This window comes from Spermophilus citellus, assembly GCF_964194105.1.
Source record: "Spermophilus citellus genome assembly, chromosome: 2".
Taxonomy (NCBI): domain Eukaryota; kingdom Metazoa; phylum Chordata; class Mammalia; order Rodentia; family Sciuridae; genus Spermophilus; species Spermophilus citellus.
This window is the reverse complement of record NC_138183.1, coordinates 202,013,020-202,019,578: the sequence shown is the minus strand read 5'-3', so window position 1 is coordinate 202,019,578 and position 6,559 is coordinate 202,013,020.

The following is a 6,559-nucleotide window of genomic DNA, read 5'->3' as shown; positions in this document are numbered from 1 at the left end:
ACAGAGAAAGGGAATAGCTGGGTCAAATGGTGGTTCCATTCCCAGCTTTCCAAGAAATCTCCATACTGCTTTCCAAATTGGCTGCACCAATTTGCAGTCCCACCAACAATGAGCAAGTGTACCCTTTTCCCCACATCCTCGCCAGCACTTGTTGTTTGACTTCCTAAAGGCTGCCAATCTTACTGGAGTGAGATGGTATCTTAGGGTGGTTTTGATTTGCATTTCTCTGACTGCTAGCGATGCTGAGCATTTTTTCATGTGCTTGTTGATTGATAGTATGTCCTCCTCTGAGAAGTGTCTGTTCAGGTCCTTGGCCCATTTGTTGATTTGGGTTATTTGTTATCTTATTGTCTAATTTTTTGAGTTCTTTGTATACTCTGGATATTAGGGCTCTATCTGAAGTGTGAGGAGTAAAGATTTGTTCCCAGGACGTAGGCTCCCTATTTACCTGAGAGAGAATTTTTTAATATTTTATTTTTCAGTTTTCGGCAGACACAACATCTTTCTTTTATTTTATGTGGTGCTGAGGATCAAACCCAGAGCCCCGCGCACGCCAAGCGAGCGCGTTACCACTTGAGCCACATCCCCAGCCCCTGAAGAAGCAAATTTTTGAAGGAGAGATGGAATCAAGAATTGATAATCTGGTGGGGTATGTTATTTAAACAGAAGCAAGTCAGGAACAAATGCAACATGTCCTGGGGGTAGGGCGCTGGGAGACAGTTACAACTTGCTTTTATAGACTGACTTAAGTGGATCTAGAAGGCCTGGAGTTCTGACCAGACTGGATTTCAAGAACTGAACTGAAGTAGATGTATCTTGCAGCTATGAGAATGACCAGAAGAAAATTAGTATGTACATCACTAAGGAGGGAAAAGGCCCCAAATCTTCTTTTAGTTGCTCATCAAAACCTTTGAATATGTCTAAAGCTCTGCTCAGAGGAAAACTCATTGCCTCAATCTCATTGTTAGAAAAGATAAGTAACTAATAGCTGAACCACAGGAAGATTCCAAAAATCACAGTTGCTTAACACAATAAATGTTAGTTCTTGTTCATGTTTCACCCAATAGCAACGCAGTCTGATGATGGTAACTGAGGATGGTATCTCCCCTCACTGGAACACATGGCAAACAAGACTACGGATAAAAGGGAAAGGAAGAGGAGGTATGTGGGGAGCCACTCCAAATGCACGCACCTTTAAGTCCTGATGCACCACGGGGATCTGAAAGATCACCATAGTCCGGCATGGTAGTGCCCTGACTCTTGACTCTGTCTTTTCCCTCACTTAGATAATAAGGTGTGGTCCTGGGAGTGGCCTTAGGAGTAGCTGGCACCCAGAGGGGTTGAGCTACACTCACTTTTTCCCTTGTAATCCTGCCCCTTGCCTCATTTGAATGGCTTCTTCCTCATAAAAGAGTTCAGCACATGCTTTTCTCTCCTAAGATCAGAGAAGCCATCACAGGACCCAAAGAAAAAGGTATTTCTCTGTCTCTTTGTGGTTATTTTGTGCAGCCCAGTTCACCTGGAGTGACCTTGAGTGTTTAGTCGTGGAAAGTGACAGAGGTAGAAAACATATTAACTCTTAACTGTCTCAATACAGACAAGACATACATCACTTCTGCTGAAAGTACATTGGTTGGAACCAGTCACATGGAAGAAACCAAATTTCAAGGGATGCTGTGAGATATAGGCGAACAATGAATGCATATATATCCAGTGAACCCTGTCTTAACTGCACAGTTAACATTAGACAAGAAGCAATTAAATAATTAACATACGAGAAACTAGAAAAAAAACAACATATTTTAAGTTCATCATTCAAATCTCAAAACAATCTTCAATCAACATGTTTCAAGGGCTGGGGATGTAGTTCAGTGCTAGAGCGCTTGCCAAGCATGCTTGAGGCCCTGGTTCAATCCTCAGTACTGATAAAAAAAATTAACCTTCTTCAGGAACTTCAAAGAGAACACTACAAAGCTGTTTTTGTTCCAATAGAACAACCCTAGGATGATCTAACTGCTTGCATTCTTTATCACAAATAAATCTGCTAGGAGCCACAAGCAAATATACGATGTATGGCACCTTTGGTTGTAAAGTGACGTGACGCCAGCTAGCCACTGAGATGATTATGTTAAGATTTACATTCTTATGGAAATTGGACTCCCGCTGTTCACCTTGGCCTGCTACTGGACTCATGTTACGGACTCATGTTACCAGACTCTTGGAGAGTTCCCATTGGTTGGGGAAGGATAGTAGGAGGAAATTCCGGGGGAGGTCCGGGGGACCCCGGGTTCCGGGAGACGCGCGGTTCCGGTGGACGCCCGCGTGGGAGGACCGGGTTTGGCTTGCCGGTGGCGGTTTTTTCGAAATAAAGTTTTGTTCCTGCTTGAGTGGCTCGTGATTCTGTGCCCAGCCAAGACTGCGGCATAAATCCTCACAAATGAGGAATACCAAACTTATAATAAACTTTTAAGAGCACATTTATAAGAAATCCATATACATTCATGGAAATGGAAGAATAATCTTTATTCTCAAACTATCTTTTTAAAAAGTGAATTAACCCGACAGTTCTAGCTAAGACTTCAGAAGTTGTCAATATATTCAAATTTACTATATCCTGCATTCAAGCCTGTACTTTATTCTCAAAATACTTAAAAATATATTTGAAAATAAAATTAATAACCATATTGAGGGGCTAGGACGGTAGCTCAGGAGTAGAGTGCTTGCCTAGCTCATGTGAGGCACTGAATTTGATCCTCAGCACTACATAAAAATAAATAAAATAAAGCCATGCTGTTCATCTACAACTATTTTTTTTAAAAAGATTTTTTTTTAAAAAAAGGACAACATTGAGGGAAGCCCTGCAGTACCTGTTTCTACAAAACACCATTTAAAAACCACCCAGCTACATACAGCTTGATAAATACCATCTAGGCCAAATGTGAGAATGTGGGTAATCAATCATTCAATGCAAACCTGTTCCTATTTCATTTACCCAATTGTGGTTTTCAGTTGCTATGTAATATACATATAAATGTATTTCCAGTCAGTTTGGAGATTTTTCAAAGCACTTTATCTGCAAAATCTACACACTCATCCATTTAACAAATAGTTATTGCAGTCTACCATGTGCCAGGCACTGTTCTGAGCACTGGGGGTGCAGATGTAAGCAGAAGAGACAAAACGTCCTGCCCTCCTACAGCTTATACTCCAGAGGAGAAATTGGCAATCAAATAAGTTTTAGAAAGTGGTAAGAACAATGGAGAAAGATAAAGCAGGGCAGGAGGATGGGTGTCATATTTTTAATCGGTGGGTCAGGGAAGGCCTCACTGAGAAAGATGATCTTTGAGCAATCACTTGGAGGGGGTGAGATTGTGCCTTGTAGATATTTGGGGTCACAGCTTTCCAAACAGAGGTCACAAGTGCAAAGGCTCAGGGTAGGTGCTCCCCAGGCATGCTTTTGATGACAGCAAAGATGCCAATGTGTCTGGAGCTGCAAGCCAAGAAACTGTAGAAGGTGAGCTCCGAGAGGTGAAGATGTTCACAAACTTCTGCTGCTTGGGGACACCTAACCATATCAAAGCAGAATCTAATTTCTCTCCTTGTCTCTTTTCATTCAATGATCACTGTCTTCCAGAGTATTGGAACATTGTCCCAAGTGCATTCTTGACCTGGACAAGCTGCAGCCTGCTCCTGCTGCACCACAGCCCTCCACCTACAGTTACTAGTCACCTGATAGTCAGGATGAGCATAATTCACTTCTGCAATGCTGCTCTGTAGGCCTGTAGGAGGAAGAGCAGGGAACAGTTCCCTCCCTTTTTCCAAGATTACTGGCACAGGCCATGGTATGCCACAGGCTTTTCCACAGGCTTGAAGAAACCTTAAGAGGAAAACCATGTAAGAAGAAAACCTGGGTATTTCCTTGAGGAAACTCACCAGCCATCTCCCCACCAAGAGCTCCTTCCAGTTGACTCCCTGGTGGGCCCCATTCCTCCACAGACACAGTTTTTCAATGCTGCCCTCTCTTCCCTAGTCTCCAGGCAGTCAAATTCCTGTACTGGGCCACTAGAGAGAAAGTTCCCACTTTTAGAATGCAACAACCTCTCATTGGAGGAAAGCACTAATTTATTCTGAAAAGTTCCTTCATCTTCTTTGTCTCAATCCCTACTCAGTCCAGATGGACGTGTCTCTGGGAGGTGTCTGTGTATAACCAGAAGATTCATGGAAACCTTTTCCCTCTGTTAAGTTCTCTCCCACCATCCCTAGAATATAAAAGCATATGCTGGAGATTTTTTTTAAAAAATGGCAACATTTATTTCTGTGATGCTTGAAACAATTAAAACCTATGAAATGTTATGGGAAACAAGGGCCATATCTCTTCTTCACTATACACTCCACTTCCTGGAGTGGGAGTCACTGACCAAACATCAGGTGTACATTCAGCTAGGCAGGGCCTCTTTAATGATTGGCATAGAGGGTCCTAAAATGTTTGAACTTTTAAAATTGGAAGTAAAAACAAAATTTTAAGTCAAAGAATATGTCTTATCATATAATATTCACATATTTGTCTTTATATCAGCACAGACATAAAATACAATTTTAAATAGTTTTTATAGTGAATAGGATCCATAAAGACAAAAGTATCTTAGGCCCTGAAACTCGACAGAACCTGACATGGCTCAAACTTAACTGGGTCATTCACCCTGAATGGTTTGTTTCTCAGATTTTTGTGACACAATTGTGTAAAACCAATTTGACCCTTAAGCAAAAGAGAATAACATTTAATTTCTCATTATTAGTGATGAGTAAGAAGATCACCAAGTTATAAAAAAGATAAAAGGGAGGAATTAGGTAGAATTAAACTTCTTTGTGGCTCTTTTATAGGCTCTAGATCCACAGTTCCAGCTGGAAGTAAGTCAGTCATTAAATAATAATAGTACCTGCTTAATAGTACTAACATTATTTTATTGAAAGCAGGCTCCATTTGAAATGCTTTGCATGTGAATTCACTTATTCTTTGAAATAGTCTTGATACTTTCAGGTGCAAGAGATAAAAAATCCGACTCAAACAAGCTTAATGCTTATTAAAAAAAAAAGTGGAGTAGGAATGTATTGGCTCACATGACTGGGAAGGATTCAGGGCAGAGAAACAGGATGAGCAAGAGCATGGAGAGTGTTGGGGGTGGAACAGAGATTCAACACTCTCCATCTACTTCTGTTGTGTATGTGCACTTCATTCTCCCCTTCTTCAGACAGGGCTACTCCACCTGGTGGAGAAAACAGTTACCTGGAAACCCTAACTTTGCATCTACCTTACTTTGAACTCCCCATAAAGCAATGCTAAGGCAAGAGTTCAGGTGCAGTACTTTGTTTGGAAGGAGACCCCAAGAAACACCATAAGGCAGGAGAAAGTTCAAACAGGGTGTCATTGAGTGGGTTATAGCAGGATCAACTAGATCTCAATCCTACTAGGATGCTTTAAAAAGAAAGTATGGAGCACCCCTCATAATTGTTCCCCTGAGGAGCAAGAAAGGTGATGAATCTGTCTGCCAACACTCTTCTTGTTTGGAGTTGGTCTGCTTCCCAGGCCAGGGAATGGCCTTATGCAAAGAGACCCAGTATCACTACTGTGTATAAGAACTGTGTACAGTGACTTCAAGGGAATATGGGTGGAGCCCCTATAACATCCACTATGACTATGACTCTTTCCAGCATGATACCTCCCAAAGCATCATGGAGCTTTTTCTCTATCTCCAGCTGCAGCAAGCCCAACAGGAACCTGGATCTATCAGGCTTAGGTCACATGCCCGTGGTGGAAGAGAGGCAGCTTCATCTGTTTCATTAACTAAAACCCATATTCACTGCTTAAGTACTGATCATAAGAAAGAGAAAGACTGGCCTTGCCCTGCTCAGCAGCCAGGGCACAAACCTGCCTAGTTCTCCAGTTTTCACCAACTTGATCCCCCTGCAGAAAGAAAACAGTCATTATCAAAAAGCCAATTGTCATTATGCCTCTTTAGAAAAATTTCCATTAAAGATAAAGCAAGTTTTAATTAGATTAAGTATCCAATTACTGTAATTACATTTTTTAAAAATTCACATCATGAAGATGACCCTTTTAAAAAGGGTTACAGGAATAATTAGTGTATTCATATTAACCAAAATGTATTGGATAATATTTATACCCAGAAGACAAAGTACATTACACACATTTCACCTTTGGGGAAAGCTTGCAAATGTTTTGGCAGTGGCATGAATATTTATAGGCAAGAGTGTGCTTTAGAAGGATTATGTGAGGAAGCATTTAAATGTTCACCAATTTTTACCCAGAGGTAAAGTATACAGAAAATGTAGTGCAGAGATTATGGATATGCAAAGTGTGACTTGAGTGGAGAATTTCTATCAGTTTGCTTAATTAATTGGCGCCAAATACTATTTCTCCTTATTTGAGGCAGAAAGGCGCAAGGTATCCAACTGTGACTTCTCTCTGTTCTGCATCCTTCAGAGGCAGAGGCCGTGAGGAGAGCTGGTAGAGAAGTAGTAAGGTCTTCTCACCTTGCCT